Here is an 18,631-nt window from a genome sequence, read left to right as displayed (position 1 = left end):
TGTTGAAGAGTCACAGTGAGATCACATAAGTCAGAAAATCTAGTTATTTAAATGCCTTACTGATACAATTAAATTACTTGGCCTTTCTGAAGCTACTAGACAGCATAACAAGAATGCCGCCAGAGAAGATAGTTTTTATATTCCACAGTAAAGAATATGCCTGTTCACTAGGTGACCTCACCTAGTAAATTAGAAAATGCAACCAAGATGTACCAATAACTGTTTATTTGTCGACACAGCCATATTTTGTATTGCTCCAAAACAAACAAAACCCAATTATAAAAAAAAGAAAAAAAATAGTAGAGAACTCCTCAATTAGGGCATTGATTGAACTAGAAAATACTTCTTTTGCTCTTGACTAGAAAATCAACTAAATGAAGAGGGACTTAGACTAATGCAGACTTCAGTGCATCTCTTTTGCGTACTTGCTCTTATTGAATAGTTGTCAATTCTTTTTATCATCCAGTAAAGCATCTCCCAACTGTGTTAATGATAATGGAAATAGAGCTGACTTTCCTTGAACTGGAGCAATAGGCTGCCTTTATGTTGTCCAGAACTGTTAACTTCCCTGTCCTTAAAATCCTTGGCATTTCATAATCCATGTCAACAGTGCTGTGAAGATGCTTAAGGTTGTCCCTCCTGCTCCCGGTCTGATGTCAGTTAATGCACAAATGAGCAGAGCACGAAGACAGCCAAATCATCCTTAATTGCAGCAGTCTCATAAGCCAGTGCTCTGAGGACTGCTTTCTACCTATTTCTCATGCAGCTGTGCAGATAGACTGGAAAATAACCCTCTACCTTAATGCTTGGCAAGGAGAATTGAGTCCCCTCCTCAAAAAAGTCCCAGGCATGATTCTTCTTACCTTTTTTTTTTTCTATGTAGGACACTCAGTTTCCCAGAAAGATCATCAGAATGTAGGCACAAATCCTTCCCCACCAGCCAGATCTATGAAGTGTTACAGTCCCTTTCAAGAACCATAGCAACTTAAATCCTTTGCTGTGTAGGCTGGAAGGTATAGGAAATGCACTGATTATCTTGTTTGCAGTACAGATCACAACACTGTTCTGAAGGCTAAGTTTAGCACTCACTACATGGCATCCATGCTCACCACATGTAAAGGTAGTTCCTGTTACATGTAGAAGCAAAAACACACACATATATATATATATATGGGCTTTACAAATGGGTAACTTTTGAAAATACATTTATTTGTTGACATCTTCCTTTTGATATCACTACAGAAGTAACAGTCAATTCCATGTGAATAAACTTGTTAAATTAAGGACATGAGAAATCATCTGTGGAGTCAAAGTACAACTACTCCCCATGAACAAAGAGCAAGGGTAAACTCATCTGCAAGTTTTCTGCCAACTTCTTCTTCCAGTAACAAACAGGACCAAATTTCTTAAGGCTCTTTGTGAAAAGAGAATGCCTCAGGGAACAGGGAGGAGAAAGAGGTCGTTTGTTTTCAAAACCAATCAGATGCCAACCTTCAATTGAAATAAAGCATAGCCATGTATTTAAGGTTGGAGGGTTTGGGCATCTATATGAATGTTTTTTCTGAAGCTCGTGGTGTCCATAAATTTGATTGTTCCAAATGTTTGGCTGCCTTTCCATTTTATTATTCAGATGTAATCAAAGACAAGATTTATGGCTGTAATGCACCACTTCTAACCAACTGAGAGTGCAATCTCTATTCCTTTCCTCATGTTCAGATATCATAACAATTTCAACTCAAGTTAATAAAACTTCTCATCTGTAGGAATAAGTTTTATAGAGTGTTTTTCCATTATATAAGACTAAATTAAAACAAGTAGGAAAATAAGCAAAACTGAATACTCACAGCACTTTAAGCCACCAGAAACCACTTACCTGAGGTGTTCTGATGTTCAACTGAAGGCTGCAGTTAACTATAAATGCTGTCTTGCAGATTAATAGAATTTCAAAAGCAAACATGTGCAAAGTATTCAGGATCCAAGCCATTTTCTGCTCTTTTCGCTTTTACTTTCTCCTCTCCTCTCCTCTCCTCTCCTCTCCTCTCCTCTCCTCTCCTCTCCTCTCCTCTCCTCTCCTCTCCTCTCCTCTCCTCTCCTCTCCTCTCCTCTCCTCTCCTCTCCTCTCCTCTCCTCTCCTCTCCTCTCCTCTCCTCTCCTCTCCTTTTTCTTTCTCCTTCAGTCTTTTCAATAATAATTGTACAATATCTTTTTAAGGCAAAACATTACTTCACTACCACGTGTATGCTGTACTGATAGTCAGTTTGTTTCTCATTCTGCAGGTTTTCTGCAGGCCTTCTGTATTTCTGTTAGTGCATAGAGGTACCTTTATTATTTACCTGTCTATCTATCTGAACAAAAACAGGTTTACTGTAATTTGTATTATAAAGCAGTTGAATTAAAGCAGTGGGTAGTATTGAATACTATTCTTTGCTGAAGAGACTAGAGGAAGATCTTTATTCTTTCAGGAAAGATGAGTGTGGCACTTCTAGAATCAGATATACATATTAGCTATAACTCTTCATGAAACAACCTCTACCCTAAAGAGCTTACGGCTCTCCCATAAGCAATCATAACAGCTAAAAAAAAGAGGCTGAAGAGATTCCAATGGAGATTTTTTACCCAGCTGGGTTACTGACCCAGGCCAAGTGTCTGTTTGCTTCTTCTTGCTTCCTTCCTGGTCTTCTGTTCTCACATTCTCATCTCTCTATTTGAAAAAAAAAAGAAGTGGGTATTCCATGCTTGACACTCTGTGTTGATTTTTGTGTCCATCTGGAGCAGGTAAAGGGTAAGAATGGTAGACAAGAACAAGTTAGAGGTAAAAAGAAGGCTATAGAAATAAAAATTATATAGCCTTATATTTTAGCTTCACATTGTATGCAGCCTTATGTAAATAATGTATCTAAGTCTATATAATATATATGGCCAAAATGCCAAGAGAATTACTTCTGTAGTGCCTTTGAAGTGTTTGTAGTGTATGTTTGGCTCTAGACCATCTTGATTTTTTTTTTAAATCATGCTAAATCGTATCATATGACTGTTTTCATTTCTTTCAGCCAATATTTCTTTATTGTTTTCTTACCCTAGATAGCTGTCAGGCCTCTGTTACCATAGTATCCAAATTCCTCCTCATCTTTAATGTATTTCTCCTCCTAACTGCTGTCATGTCATGCTATTACCTGTGTTATTTTAACCAAGACAAAGTGAGACACTTACTTCAAGGAACCTTTTCCTTTCTTTGCATTCATTATCAATGTCAGCACCGTGATTCTTCTGCACCCTAGTTTCTAGTGAATCTCTCCCATTTAGGGACATTTATGAGTGCACTTAAAAGCAAATCAAAGACATTTGGAGCCAAGCAAGCACTTAACTGCTTATTCAAAAATAAGACTCAATTATGCTTACAACTGATGTCCTCTTCCCTGGGAGTTGAAGAAAAGGATTGCAGTGGCTCAGTTTCAGCCCCTATGGTTACTGGTGTCTCCAGATCCAGAGCCTCAACTTGGAGAATATTCAGGAATCTAGGTGCTTTCAGACAGAATGTTTGGTGACTAATAGTAGAGGAGAGTTAGAATACCTAATGGGAAAAACAATGTTCTCTTTGTTTCATCATAGTTTGTTTAAAAAATACTTTTATACTCACGTAGTGTCTCGGGAGTCTTATTAACATATAATATTATTTGTTTCAATTTCATTTGTTTTTGTGGTCTATCTAAGCCTGTGCTGGCCTAGGCAGGGTGATGTAAGACAGAGACATGAGAAAGACAAGCAGCAGAAGGAGAAAGCTGAGGACTGCAGGAGTGAAAGAGCAATTATCATAGGATTTAATTATCATAGGATTTAGTGTTTATAGGGTAAAAGAGAGCAATTTCAAATTCTGTCTGCCCTCTCTCTCTTTTCCCTAATAAATATGGATTTTTTAAATCTATTTCCATAGACATCGCATAGGAATACCCAGACATAGTGGCTACCATTCAGAAAATTACATGTCTGTAATTTGCTCCTTGTTCAAAATTATTGTTCTTGAGATATTCCCAGTGCGCAGAAGTTCGAATAAGAAACACAATCACCTTGAGTTCTTTTCATGTGTTGTATAAATTGTTACAAATAGGAATAATGATGATCTGTAGAATAATCCCTCACAGCACATCATTCCTGTATTGAAAATCTCAAGCAAATAAGCCAGTGTATACTAAACCGCGTCCAGTATAAATTATTATTATTGTTTTTAATTGGAATTAATGGCTGTTACTGTAATTTCCTTTTCTTCAGCATGATCCGTGATGGCCAATACAACAAATGTAGTTTTGGAATATGATCATTCACTTTTCTTCATATACTATAAACTGTACTTTCAGAGCAGTTGAAGTACACATCAAACCAGTTGAACCCATGAACCACCTAGTGCGGACTTATTTACTCGTCTACACTAGTGCTGATGCTGCTATAATTTATATGGCCTAATTCTATTCAAATAAGCTATACTAATTAGGAATCTGGTAAGCCTTTATTTGCCATAGATGGCACTGATTTAACAGTGTTTTGATTTTTTATTTAATATCGGTGTGAGAAATCCTCTGTAATCACAGTACATGACAAATGATAAGTGACTTTCTGATGTCTTACAAAGGAGGTAGTCTGAATGCTGGGAGATTTCAATGTGACATCTTAAATACACATTTAAAATGAAAGTCAAACTAGATGAGTAAATTAGAAATAAAATAATTAATTGCTGTTTTCCCCCTTTATCTGTTACAAAAGCAAATTCTGTTCATTTACTTTCATTTTAAGAAGCTAGTAGAATTTTCTCTTCACAAAGAGAAAATTTTGGCAGCTGGTTGGTAAAAAAAAAAAAAAAAAAAAAGTCCCACTAAGTATAGAACTCTCCAGTACAGAATAATATATTTTCTACAAAAAGAGAAAAAAGAAAAAAAAGAGGAATGACACAAACAAAAACTCTCTAAACACAGCTTCGTTGCTTTATTAACCATTGTCAATCTCTTTTGTAACAACCAAGGTAAGAAAATAGGCATGCAGTCTATTTTTCGATTTTATGCTTATTTTTGTGAAGTGTCCTCCAACATTTACTTCTTCTTTTCTGTTTTTCACCTGAATACATATCTACATCCTCCTTACTTTTATCACTTTTCTTGAGAACTGTGTACAGTTGCATATATGAGATCTCAGCTTTTCTGTACTAGCTGTAAAAGATGGACTCAATACTAGATTGCCTTCACATTTGCTGATGCCACCTTCAATGTTATAGCCTTTGCCTTCAGAGAGGGATCCCAAATCGTTTTATTTCAGATTTCCATTCTTGCTGATGGTTATCAGATGGCAGACATTCCTCTCTTCTTCTCTGGGACTTTCACATAATTGATAACAACAGAGGTAACTGGCAAATGGTAGTAAGTGTCAACCTATTAAGAAGCATAATAGACACAGTATATAACAGCTTTCAAGTTCTTTCTTCCTCAAAATAGTTTTAATAGTTGTTTTAAGCCACTAGCTTCAAAGAAGTCTTTTAAATGAATTTCATATATCATACTAGAATAATAATAAAGAGAATAGAAAAGAGATATAATTCTCTCCCTCTAACAATCCAGAATGTTTTATTTAAACTGATTACATTTTTATTGCTCTATTAATAATTGTAATTATTTGTCTACAAGTTTAGTTCGTTTTACTTATTAATATGTGTATGGTTGTCTATGTTTTCATGAGTGCATACACACCCAACCTATAAACACGTTATACAGGATTTTAAAGGAATGGGGAAGTATTTTTTTCTTTTGAAGAATTTCATCACTTTAGCATTTGAGCATCTTTTAGTCTCTGATGGATTGCAACACCTGACCTTCCACCATGGGCAGTAAGTGCCACTTCACCAGTTTCTGTATAGCAGGGTGAAGCAGGTATTTCTGAATTGAAATAGTGTGTCTGGTTGGAGAGCAAATCATATCTTCGCTTGTTATAATTCAGACCTTGAATCAAGGTAAGATGTGAACTCTTACTGTGGATCTTGGGCTGCTTCAAATTACTGAAAGTAAGTCATTCTGATCTATTTAAAAGTGATAACATCCAAGAGGAAAAAAAAAAATCCATTGAACTGGTAAAATAAAAACTGTTTATTGTTAACAGCCCATAATTAAGTGGTAACAAATGAGTTACATATTTGGGACCAATGGCAGCAATAAAAGTAAGTGAAACACAATACTAGACACTTACTACTAACCATCAGCAAATAATTTTAAATATCCTTCTATAGGAAATGCTAAGAAGATGCAGTCTCCCAGACAAACACAGATTGGTACAAGTGCCAATGCAGCCAACAGCTAAGTCTTTGTTCAGCACTGAAGGCTGAAGTCTTAGGCAAACTGTTTTGGGTGCCCCATTCACATTCACCAACACTTGAACAAGAGGTGCCATGTGTGCACCCCCAGAGCATCAGCAGTTTCTGCTGCCACAAATGGGAGGCTAGATGGGAAGTGAGGAAAGAAACCACTGTTCTGTTTTAGCTTTCTTTACTTTAGCAAGGGCCTTTCAGCAAACACAGACTGTGCAGAAGAACAAATGGGCTTCTTGCAAATTTTTAAAATACTCATTTATCGTTTCTCACAGATTTTTAAGCATGTTTAAAGCAATAGTTTAAAGCAATATGTTTAAAGTAATAGTGGCTGCATACAATTGGAATATGTTGACCATTAGGAGTGTATCTGCCATTCTCTTCTTTCCTTCTGAACATTCTGACAAAATTGTGGTGATGTCAGGTAGTTATAAAGATTCTATTAAAATATATATAAAAAGCAGACATTATATTTTTATACAATACCAGTATTTGAACAGCCACATGGTCTTGGGGCATAAATGTGAATTTAATCTGTTGTTTGGCTCTATAGCAGTAGAGATAACATTTGCAATGTAGAATTTTTATAGAATTATAGCGTGGCAGTGGAATACACTTATCTCCCTTTACAAAGGCAAGGAAGTATAATTATGCATATATATTTCTGATCCATGACTCCTGAAGAATATGTATGCTTTCTCTGGAAATCCCATTATATGCAATTACTTTTTTAAGTAATTATGAATATTGGGATATGACCCTTAAAACAGGAGATGAGCATTCCAGAGAGAGAATGCTTAACAATAACTCTGTTCAGTGATTTTAATTAAGTGGATTTTTTTTAGTAATTATTACTGTTTTCTAATAATGCCAGATAATAATAACAGCTGTCCTTACTTCCATTAGAAAGTAACTGCTTCTCTTGAGAGTGTTTGAGAAGTCATTCATAATGTTTTTTTAGATGCAGATTGCAATGAACTGAGATTGATTATTGCTTTGGGTGCATTACTGTCCACACTGTTTACTGACAGCTTTTCTTTAGAACTGAAGTCTTGAGATATTTGTGATTGTAGTTTTTTGTTTTTCAAGACTGATTTTATTCACCTTTTTTGGATGTCTTCCTTCTTTACATTCTTAAGTTTTTTGTCCACTGCTTGCTGTCTTCATGAAAGCAACAGATACTTCACTGAATTGCTTCCAAACCTGATGGTAGTTTTGATGTCATTTCTAGTAAATTTCACACTTGTGTTGATGAGTGTGTTGAAAACTCATTTCTAATAAGCAAGCAGCTCATTTTGTAGGTCCAAGCAAGACTGCTTTCAGGGGGACTGAATGCTTTTGCCTATACAGCTTTTCATTTTGAATCTTCTGAATTTGGTGTTTATCTGTGTGAGCAAGTTTAAACATGGTTTTCTGTCTTTCATAGCTGTCCTAAATGAACTGTTCATGCCAAGCTGTTATGCATCTCAAGATATATAATGACAGAAAACAGACAGCTTCAATCTGGTTATTTAGGCCTATTATCAGTGTATTGCTATTACAGGCAGAATTTTTATATTATAAAGTATTTATTTCCTGTTCAACAAGGAGAGGTGCAAAATCTTGCACCTGGTGAGTCTGATTCTTACATTTGCATACATTCTATTCAGTTTGGAGTTGGGTCAGAGAGGACATCAATCAAGATTTAAGTTACCTGGGATTCAACTTAATGGCATGGCTATTGATAAATCCCCAGTGAAGGACAGAGCATTGGGTTGGTCTCTCTTACAAGCCCATCTTAAGAGCTCCCTTTTGATCCCGTCTAAGGATCAACTACAAAAGGCAATTACCTGATCAGCTCTTCTTTCTAAACCAGAGAAATCACGTCCATTTAGAAAGACCTCTGCCTTCCACATTCATTTTTAAATGCCCCTGCCTCAAATCTTCCTCAAGAGGAGAATAATTAAGAATTAAGTGGGATTTCTTCCCCCCATGGAAACCTAATGCCGTGTCATAGAAGAGACTCTCAGGAGCTCAGCAAGGTGATCTGTGCTATTAATATGATGTTATGTGGAGGAAAATGTGTTTTTATCTGAATTGTGTGAGAAGAAATAGCTGAGCTTCATATGCAGCAATTCTCAGATTTTGATTCTGCACTCAGTATAATGTATTGATTATAAAATGGCTTATTTCCTGCAAGGATACTGTAACATTAAATATTCAATGAGGACAGTAAATAAAAATAACTTTGTGCCTGATTTTAGCTCAGTTTGCCTGCTGCAGTACTTCCTAACATCATATAATTTCATATCATCTTTCTCCCCCAAGCAAAATGCTTGTGTGTGCATTTCTTGTGAATTAATAGATTGTGTACAGTTACAAGACATACAAAAAGCCAGGAAATAGGTATGCATTTGTGACTGTGTGTGAAATTGGCAGGGTCTCAGGATAAGAAACAGTTGTTCCTTTTATTTATCAGTCCTCAATGTAATCCACATTAAAAGTCTTAGCGACAATTTCAGCTACTCTAAATTACCTTCAGCAGAGGCACCTTACTTACACCCTCTGAGGAAAAAGGCTATTACAACTGCTATTCTTGTTCCTTCATCAGCTATATTAGACTTAATCCAACTGTACTGAGTAGCCCATATTCCAAACATCCCTCTTTATTGATTCGGATGGATCAGAGGTGGAAAGACTGGTCTGAATGATTCAGCTAATCTATGTGGAGTCAGACTACTTTGAGCTGTGTGCACGGAGGCGATCACTCCAGCTATCAGTCTACTGACTGATGCACAGAACTCCAAGTTTCTGCTCAAAACATGCTTTCGAAGGGGGGGAGGGGGGAAGTAATTCTTAAGTGGAATGGAAAGCAAACTATGAAACCTCAATCAATTGTTGAATGTAGTCGTTATTCCCTAAAATAAAACTAGCCTTTGCTAATGACTGCTAGTAATACCTGTTTGTCCCAACCCTGAAGAAAGGCAGGCTGACAGTCATTTCATCCCATAGTTGAACCTTTTCCTGAGAGAAGAATTTGAAACTTAGGCCTTTCTAAACTGTTTTCAGTGAATACAGCTTCCAGAAAACATAAGAACAGCAGTTATTGTTCATGTAATTGCTTTTTGTGTACTTGGGGAGGGAGGACTAGAACATTAGTCCTGCTACTCACTGATAAACACTGCTGAAACAGTTGTTCTCATAACCGACTGCCGGAGGGCATTTTCTCCTGTTTTAATAACTCTCAAGCCAGGTGCATCATATCCATCAGGGGTTTTTGTTTATTTGTTTTTGTCTTCCATTTGTGTGAGCAGAAACAGACTTACTGAACAGTTCTATCACAGGCGAACTCGGTGGTGGTTGCAATCTCAAAATATGTGTTGGTGCCTGTCAGGCTCTGTGTCAGAGTGTATCTAAGCAGGATGTGTTTCTCATAGTAGGTGTGGAGAAAAAATTGCAAAATTCTCCCTGAAACAACAACCTTAACTCTCAAATGATGAAAATTAGTAAGCAACAGGAGCATCTGCCCTGGAGAGCACCTGGATAGCTATGGCAGTCTTTTTGCTTGCAACACTGATAGCAGATTTTACTTGTCCTCCAATCATTTAGGAGCTGGTCATTGCCTATTGCAAGTAATGCAGATGGTGAGAAGCCTGGGATGATAGTGAAGTGGTGAGAGGAGTATAGTCACTTCTTTCTGAACAATTTAAATTGGTCTGCTGTGAGGTCTTACCAGAAGGTATAAGTTGAAGTATGGTAGGGGACCGTTGTAACTTGCAACTTCAAATAACCTCTTGTTAATTACATTCTTGGCCACACTCACACTTATTTTCACTCTTTTTGTTGGTTTTTGTTGTTGTTGTTGTTGTTGTTTTGAGCCAAGGAGTGTATGAAAAAGGCTTAATAGCAGGTGTCATTCACAGTGATCCTGTGTTGTCTGCAAAATGGCAAGATGAAAAATCTCCAGAGACTGGCTTGCATTTTGTCTTCCTTAAAAGTGACACTCAAAATGTGACACTGAGATCAGAATGGCAAAAAAGCTCCTTCACACATAAAGCCTTCCCCTCTCAGGCTTTGCTGGGAGCTCTGGGATGTTTCTAATGAAGAGCTAGAGGGGCAAGCTGCTAGTCTGTAAGAGCACCTTCGTCCTGCCTGCATGGCCCTTGTGTTCCCTGCACCCATTGCCATTAGGTTCTTGAAATGCACAGCTCTGCCCTCATGGCCAAGCAGGAGAGCTGGCAGAATTTGCTAAAGCAGTCACACAAGCGCTGTGCAGAATCTGGGCAGCACAAAAGACATCAGGGTATTCCCTATTTGCTACTTTATTCTTCTGTGGTTCTGACAGCAACACAGTGTCTTTTTCAGTAAAATCAAGTGAAATTCCAGTTTTTGTTTTAAAAAATTCCTGTAATTGTTCACTGCAACATACCATGTTTCGATGTAGGACTGTATTTCTTAGCGGGTACTCTGGGTCTCATGGGCTCCATTTTGTTTGCTAATATTGTTAATGCTTTTTCCATTTTTTTTTTTAAGGTTAATTATCTTGATTTAAATACAAAGCTGCCTGCATTAATGCCAGTCTTGGCTTTTCTGTATTAATGCTGTTAATTAACTTAGTAGAAATCCATCTGTAATGTATCAGAGACTTAGTCTGGTCAATTTTCTTGGAAAAAGATTGAGTATTTTAAGGTGATAAATGAATGCATCATTTTTCTTGTTCACTTCTGTAGTTACATGTTAGTGGCATTGTCCTCAAGCTCATGTCAGTAAATGGGTATCTGCAGATAATTACAGTATCACTTCAAAGATCCTAAAAATCTGAGATGTAGTAGTCAATGAAGAATGGTCTAAGCCACTAAGAATGTCAAGGAGGCTATTGTATGGGTAGAGAAAAATGAGAATCCATTGCTGTTTAAAGCAGGAACACACAGAAAGGGATGAGCGGTGATCAGGAGGGGTTTCTTCTGATTATGTTCCTGCCAGGAATACATTCCTTTTGTGTCTGTGATGAAGGTAATTCCTGACAAAGGACTTTGGCAGTGCATGCTTGAACTTCTTGCAGAATTTCCCTGTGGATGGTGAATAACCGTCTGGGGCTAAATTATTTCCTTCTTCCTATAGCTGTAAGAATGTACCTGCCTTTGCATGCTAAAAGTGAATGCCCATTATTACTCCATGAAATAAACACCCAAGATTCTAGTTTTTCTTGCTTTTATAATCAGCACGCTAGACATGCTTATATATAATCCGAGGACAGAAATGCATTCAGCTGTAATTATGTGATCTCGTTTGGCATCTAACTACATGATAAGAAATCAGTGATTAAATTTCCTTTCAGAATCTTTCTTCATCAGCCAGAGAACAAGCTCAGTAATTATCCCTTTGTTATTGTGAGAACTGTGCCTTCACTATTGCATTGCTAATTGTTTACAGTTAAGGAAATTTATTTTTATAAATCACTCAACTGACTCTTTCTGGCTGGGTGATTCTCCATTGTTTTCAAAGGAGAAAACAGGGTTTACAGATTATGTTATATGAAATTCATATGATCCTTCTAGTACACAAAATAGGACTATGCCAGTATACATAACACTTTGTTCTTCTACCAGGCATTTTAATCCAAAATGATTAATAAATATTCACAGAACATCCCAGCAGAGACCTGCAGGTTGCCCCAAACAACCAAGAGCTGCATCATTAGCTCGGTTGGACTGGATGGTTTCAGTGATATCTTTCAACCTTAATGATTCTGTGATTAAAGAAAAAGTAGTATAATGTTGTAACTTGGGGTGAAATAAATCCATGCCCACTGCAGACAGGGCTTTTGAACAAGCTGATCAGTGGAAGGTGTGCCTGCCCATGGCAGGGGCTGAACTCTATGATCATTAAGGGTCCCCTCCGACCCAAATCATCCTATGATTCTGTGATTGAAATACCATGTTTAGCTTCCAGTCAACTTTGCATACAGAATCTGTGTTTTTAACTGTCTACTTGCAAGTTTCTACTGGATGTATACATATTCAAATAGCAAACACTTGTATAACTTGACTACATTTTCATTTTTCAGTGTCAGCAAAATGGCAATTTTGGGGGGGGTGGGTGAAGGGGGGGGGTGGAAAAAAGAAAAAAGAAAAGAAAAAGCTACTCTTTAACCAAATATGAAGTGGGATGGGAACACTAGAGCTGTAACTAAGGTTTTACTTTTTTTTTTTTTTTCCTCCATCTCTCCTTTTTTTTTAAGCAATTAGTTGTGTAGAAGCTTTCAAAAACTGTGAGCCCAAGATAGGGCTCCCTTGCCTGTGGTATCTTTGGTTCATCTAAGTTCTGGAAAACCTTTAAACAACTGAGTAGTCATGTTTTGGATGCTTTGAGATTCAGCAAAACTGATTTTATGTCTGCCACTAAGAATAAACTGTCTTACCTCCATCACTGACATCATTCTGCTCCAAGGAGATATTTACTCACTATTAGCAGGCTGAGGAAAATAAACTATGAGCAGAGTTCTTAAGAGTAAATCAGTCCCTCATCCTGATGTGTGTAGGTGTATACATATGTATCTCTCTGTTGGTTTCACAAAACAGTATCCTTATTTTTATTTTTGAATATATTGTGCCAGAAAGTGAACTAATTAATTCTTGAGATGAAATAAATTGACTAGGCACATGAAGTATCTATTCTGACATTGTTCTGACAGGTCTGTGGTATTTTCTTTTTTTCTTTTAATCAGATAGGTATTTCAGGAGGCTTACAAATTTGAATTAGGGATGTGTCTTCATGAAGCATTATGCAATCATCATAGGATGCTGTCAGGTACCTTCACATCCGTGATTATTGTATACGATAGCACTAACAGTGATGTCATTGTATAAAAAAGAAATCTTTTATTGTCAAAAATAAGGTAATAGGAGCTTAGGAGGTACTGGTTCTTAAGCCAATTCTTAAGTCAATGATAGTCACTGAAGCAATTGACTTCAATTAGATGCAAATAAAATTGATATATTTTTTGCATGAGGTGCTAGCTCAGCTGAAGATTCCAAAACAAAGTTACAAGGTTTGTTCTGCAGGTTTGACAAACATTTTGTAGATAGTATACTGAACTGAGAGTAGTTATTCTGAGAGGAAAAGAGAAGACAAAAGACTTGCTGTACATCTGTTAGGGAATACAGACATAAATTAAGAAATCTGTAATGTGGACAGTACTGGAAAAAGCCTGACATGATATACTAACTTTTCTGTTTACAGGGTGGTAGATAGACATATATATTTCATTATTATATTAGAATTAAAGCTAAAAATCTATTCTGCATGTACTTTCTACTGTTCATTGCTGTCCATATTTTAAGGAAGGCTTTTTTTATTATTATCACTGTTGAGCAAGTACTCTCAGTTCCCATGCATTTTCCCAGATCACTCCTCTGGTTTTCTTTGGTCCATTCAGGAGGAAGATGCACTTCCCTGACTTTACTGCATTTGTCTCTGATTTAATTTTAATCTGATTGATTGAAATTATCAAATTTTGCTGTTATTTTTTTCTAAACATAGTCTTGATGAAATTTCAAAAATTTCATCCAACAGAATAAGTTGCCCTGATTACTTTTTTTGGTATCAGTTAACACAGTTGAGGTTGTCAGAACTTGCACTGTTTTAAAATAGATCTTGTGCTGTTGAGTACATGCAAGTATATACTTAAGGAGAAGAATGTTGTTTTGCTATACTGAAAATCAGAACTCATCTTTTTCTGAGACACAAATGTTTGATCTACTTTTGTATTAGCTACCTAGGGAATTATTGACTGTGTAATTGACATTATTGACTGCGTGAGTTTCAGGGCTTATCTACTAAACTGAAAATTTCAGGAGACTTGGGAATAATATAAGGTAGGATCTGGAATTTTAGGGAAGATTAATCATAAATGACTTACAGTACAAATCTGCTAACATCTTATGTATGAGCAGATTCAGAATGCATGCCTTTTGGGTTGTCTTCTGGCCCTTCCGTGAGGGAGCTGGAAGTCAAATTGGTGAAAATAAGCCAACAAAGTAACAGCTGTTAAGATTACTTTTATTCTTGCATCATTGTGATATTTCCATCAGAAGTCTTTTAGTGTGGTGAACCTAACAGAAATATCTTGGATGATCCTCATAAGCTGTGCATTTTGCTGTGAAGGAATTAAACCTGTGAAATTAATATAAGTACGATAGTTGTTCTATTTGTATTATAATAAAGCAAGCTCAGTAGCAGAATAACCATATAGTATTTGGGCTGCTGTGCTCTCATATTTCAAGAATGATAGGTAATTTCATACTAACATGAAATTGGATGCAGCAAGTGTGCAGTTTCATGACTTAAGAAATGTTCAAAGGTCTGAAGAGTAAATAAATATTTTCAGTTATTATTCAAAAATAGAAGGTGTGTATGTGTGTGTGTGTATGGCACGTGACCCAGGGATGGCAGAGGAGTAAGCTTCTTCTTCACAGTCTCTCAAAAACAGGACAGAATTGCCCACTTAACAAGGGGACTTTGATGCTTTGAACTCAAGGGGCAAGATCATCAGACACTGTAAATTGCTTTCCTGAAATCACTGTAGACACAGAGAAGCGAAGGATCTACTCAGGCATTCTTCCATGATAAAGCATGAGAGAATCACAGTATCATTCATAGAATGTGCACAAATGACAGAAATTAAAATGGAATAAGACTCATCAATGTGTTCTTTTGGAAAAAAAAAAAAAGAGCTTTTTTTCCAGTGCTTTGTCCAATTTGCTGACACAAGCATTGACCAACAGGGAGAAATCCAGTCGTTATATTCCCCTTCATTCCAAAAAAAAGGCTGAGTAAGAGGTTGAAGCTAGGTATGTTATTTTCTGTCATCTGTGAGATCGGTATTTATTTTTGAACAGTGTTTGTTGGTTAACTGCTGCCGCAGTAACCAGTGCTGCAGAGGGAGTATGAAATATTGTTGATTCCTGCTTCATAAAAATGGTCACTTTAGAAAGATTTCTTGCCAGGCTTCGTAATACAAAATGAGCTGAAATCCAGGCTGGGGAGCAGAGATGGGCAGGAACATATATTACATTGGACTTCCTTCTTGGAAACTTCAAAAGAGGTACTGAGGGATTGAACAAATTGCACTCACATTGTGAAGGTAGCGCTAAGTCAGACAGGAGCATGCTGCTTGGTACTGAAAAACCTTGCAAGCCTGCAACCTACCTGTGCAAAGTAAAGGATTTCAAATTGCAGGACTTTTTGTGCTTACCTAAATTAGTTGTAGAAATTTTAATAGGTGGATTTTATTTTCAAAGGTGCAGTGATCAACTCCAGGACTTTAACGCACTAAGTCTTAAGGTAAGTTATTTATACTTTCAGTAATAGAATTACTTTACCTGAATACATCTTATGTTGCTGTTTGCAGTTATATTGAAAAAAGGCTATAAATGAGTTGGCTTTAGTTGTATGTTTACCAATTATAGGTATCTTTTTTTCTGCATGGAAGAGTTGACATATGTATTATGTTATTTGAGTTGACCAAAGCAAGTTGATCTCAGATCATGTATTTCGCCTCTCTTAACTGGGTGAATAGGTTGACTGATCACTTGGCTGGTGTGTTTTGTTCTGTTTTGTGACTTCCACTGTTAGGCCTGAAAAGTGAAGAAAGATGCAACATAGTCCTTTAATAATGTTACTAAATCTTTCTTATTCGGACATTAAGTTTTGATAGACTGTGTTCCAGAACTCCAGGGTGGATCACTTCTTTCAACTTCTGCTTTCATTTTTAATATAAAATGAGACTGTAGCTCCAGGACTTTGGAGGAAAAAAATGAAGAGGTGGCATTTTAAAGATGCATGAAATAGATAGCAAATAAAAATGCAGTACTTTTTGAAACCAAAAATCCTGTCTATTTTTACTGCTTGATTGATGGGATTCTCCATGCATGTTTGTGGTTTCTTGTGCTCTGTGAGAGCTCGGAGAGGTTAGAAAGCCACATTGATGCAGCTAGAAAACTACTCTGCAAAATCTTCAGCATTCATTATATTTCCCTGTTACCCAGCAGATATGTTTTCTCACACTCTTCCTCTCTTCAAGGCCTTAAGCCTCTGCCCTCCCTAGCCCACACTAGATTCATTGGCAAAGATCTCCCTCCTTCTTCATACATTTGTTCCATCTATCTTCTGGTAGGCCCATTATCAGAAATAATAACTGTCTGCGTTAAGAACTTTGTCCTTGCAGTAGCACTGATGGGACTAAGCTGTTTCAGATCTGCTTCAGGAAGGAAAAGTTCTGCATACACGTGGGTAAAAACTTTGATCGCAACCCTTTGGAGTCACTGTTCACATTATGAGCAGCTGAAAGATTCTCTGATGCAAATCACATCAGCCATTGCAGAAGTGGCCAATTCCATTCCATCAGCAGGCAGTGAATCAACTAGCAGTAAAAATACAAGCTAGGCAGTAATAACACTTTCCATGCAGGAGTGCTAGACAAAAATGAAAAGTTGTTGTCCCCAGTGTTATTGACTAATTAATTCCGACTAGTTGGCATGGTACTCTTACCTGAGCTGATATTGTTTGATCTGTTTTTTCAATGGCTTTAGGCTCATTCTCAGAAAGTTATTAGTAATTAGGAATTTTTTAGTTTTTGTAACATGTTTTGTTGATTGGTCAAAGGAAACAAAAGGCAAACATGTCATGAAGAAGTAACAACCATGTGATCCTCAGGGATGCATATTCTGTCATGGAACAATTGGCTGCTATCAGTCTTCCAAATCAATAAACAGGACAGCAGATGTAAATGATGCTCTTGAAGCACTTGATACTTGTAGCCTGTAGCCTTTGCATCTGATATTAGAAAGCAATCTGTGAGTACACATATACTACAACCACCACTAAATCTGTATCAGCGCAACACTGAATTTTGTTTGTCCCTACATTTTATCTTCAAAAAGTCAGCCAAGAGGAGATTCAGATAGCACCATCACACTGCCTCCTATTCTGTAAGTTCTCATGAACTGTTCCAGAGCTTCTTCACTTTATTCATTTTGTTGCTGTCTCCAGAATCACCTGTTTCAAAAGCTCGCTGAAATAACTGAAAACCCAGCACCAACATTTAAAACAAGACATCAGAATTAATGTATTCATTACATCTGTGTTCTCCTCTCTGAGCTGTTTCTTTCACCACCCTTTGCCTGTCCTCCTGATTTAAATGGCAAACCTTTGGGTCAGCTAATGTCTTACGCATCTATATAAGGTAGTATAGTAAGAACCTCTTACTATACTGTCCTCCTTCTCCATCAGTACTACTGAAAAGAATATAATAAAAAAGGAGCAATGAGTATCTCCCCATACATTATCCAAAACCAGCCAAAAGCCAGTACTGCATATCCCTCATTTTCTTTCTTGAGAAGCTGGCAAAATGCTAAAACTGAAATGAGCAGTGTAATTCTCAAAACTGAACATGATTTCAGGCCATCACACTGTCAAAGCTCCAGAGGAGCACAGACAGGGCATACTACTGTCACAATTAGTGTCATAAAGCCTCTCACTGTAACCAGTTCATTTATGAATTTTGCTTTCATGATGGTGGAAATGAAACAGAAGGTGTAGGCTTGTTGTGCATGTCTTGTTTGTTTGACTTTACTACTGCCCATTAGGTAGCACACTTTTAAGTTTTTGTTCTGTAGCATTGTGGTTTTTAAAGTATTTTCCAGACTTCAGCTTTACTGCCTCTCCAGTGTTATTACCTCAGTTCACTTCAAAACTGAGCTGCAGTGATGGTAGAAATGAACAGGCAGAGAATGAAATTGATGTTAAATATTAAACTTGTCTTCTTAAATAGGGTTCAGGGGGGTTTAGATGTAGTGGCATGTTCTTGTGCAGATTCTCCTTTTAAATGCCAGTTTTGCTGAATGTCTGTGACTTCAAAAGTCACAGCTAATATTATTGCACTAAAAACACTGCCTTGGCAGAGTACAGAGGCAAAATAAGCTCTCTTCTACTGCTATAAAACAGTATGCAATTACAAAACAGATTACACTGATTTGTCTCAAGGTAATGTGAAGTAAGCAAAAGCTGTTGATATTTTCTTCGTTCTTTCAGCCATCGTATACAATTTCACAGAACCACTAAATGTTTGAGAATGTCAGGCACCTCTGGGGATAGTCCAGTTGAATGCCTCTGCTGAAAGCAGGATCAGCTACAGCCAGTTGCTCAGAGCTGTGTACAATTAGGTTCTGAATAGCACCAAGGATGGAGACTCTACAGTCTCTCACAGCAACCTGACCCAGTGTTCGACCACCTTCACAGTAAGAGTATTTT

The 18,631-nt window shown here is 37.0% G+C and overlaps 1 non-coding gene across 1 annotated transcript in view; it reads left to right on the top strand.

Annotated features, from left to right (window-relative positions):
• The window catches only part of LINGO2, a 318,294-nt gene extending 302,629 nt beyond the window's left edge, over positions 1 to 15,665 (top strand). Inside the window, exon 5 of the transcript XR_005842969.2 lies at positions 15,622 to 15,665. This is a non-coding gene — a transcript (leucine rich repeat and Ig domain containing 2). The remainder of the gene's footprint in view (positions 1 to 15,621) is intronic.
• The last annotated feature ends 2,966 nt before the right edge of the window (positions 15,666 to 18,631 follow it).

The sequence above is a fragment of the Gallus gallus genome, chromosome Z (assembly GCF_016699485.2).
Source record: "Gallus gallus isolate bGalGal1 chromosome Z, bGalGal1.mat.broiler.GRCg7b, whole genome shotgun sequence".
NCBI classification, from domain to species: Eukaryota; Metazoa; Chordata; class Aves; order Galliformes; family Phasianidae; genus Gallus; species Gallus gallus.
The sequence above is the reverse complement of the archived record's forward strand: the minus strand, read 5'-3'. Positions and strand labels throughout refer to the sequence as shown.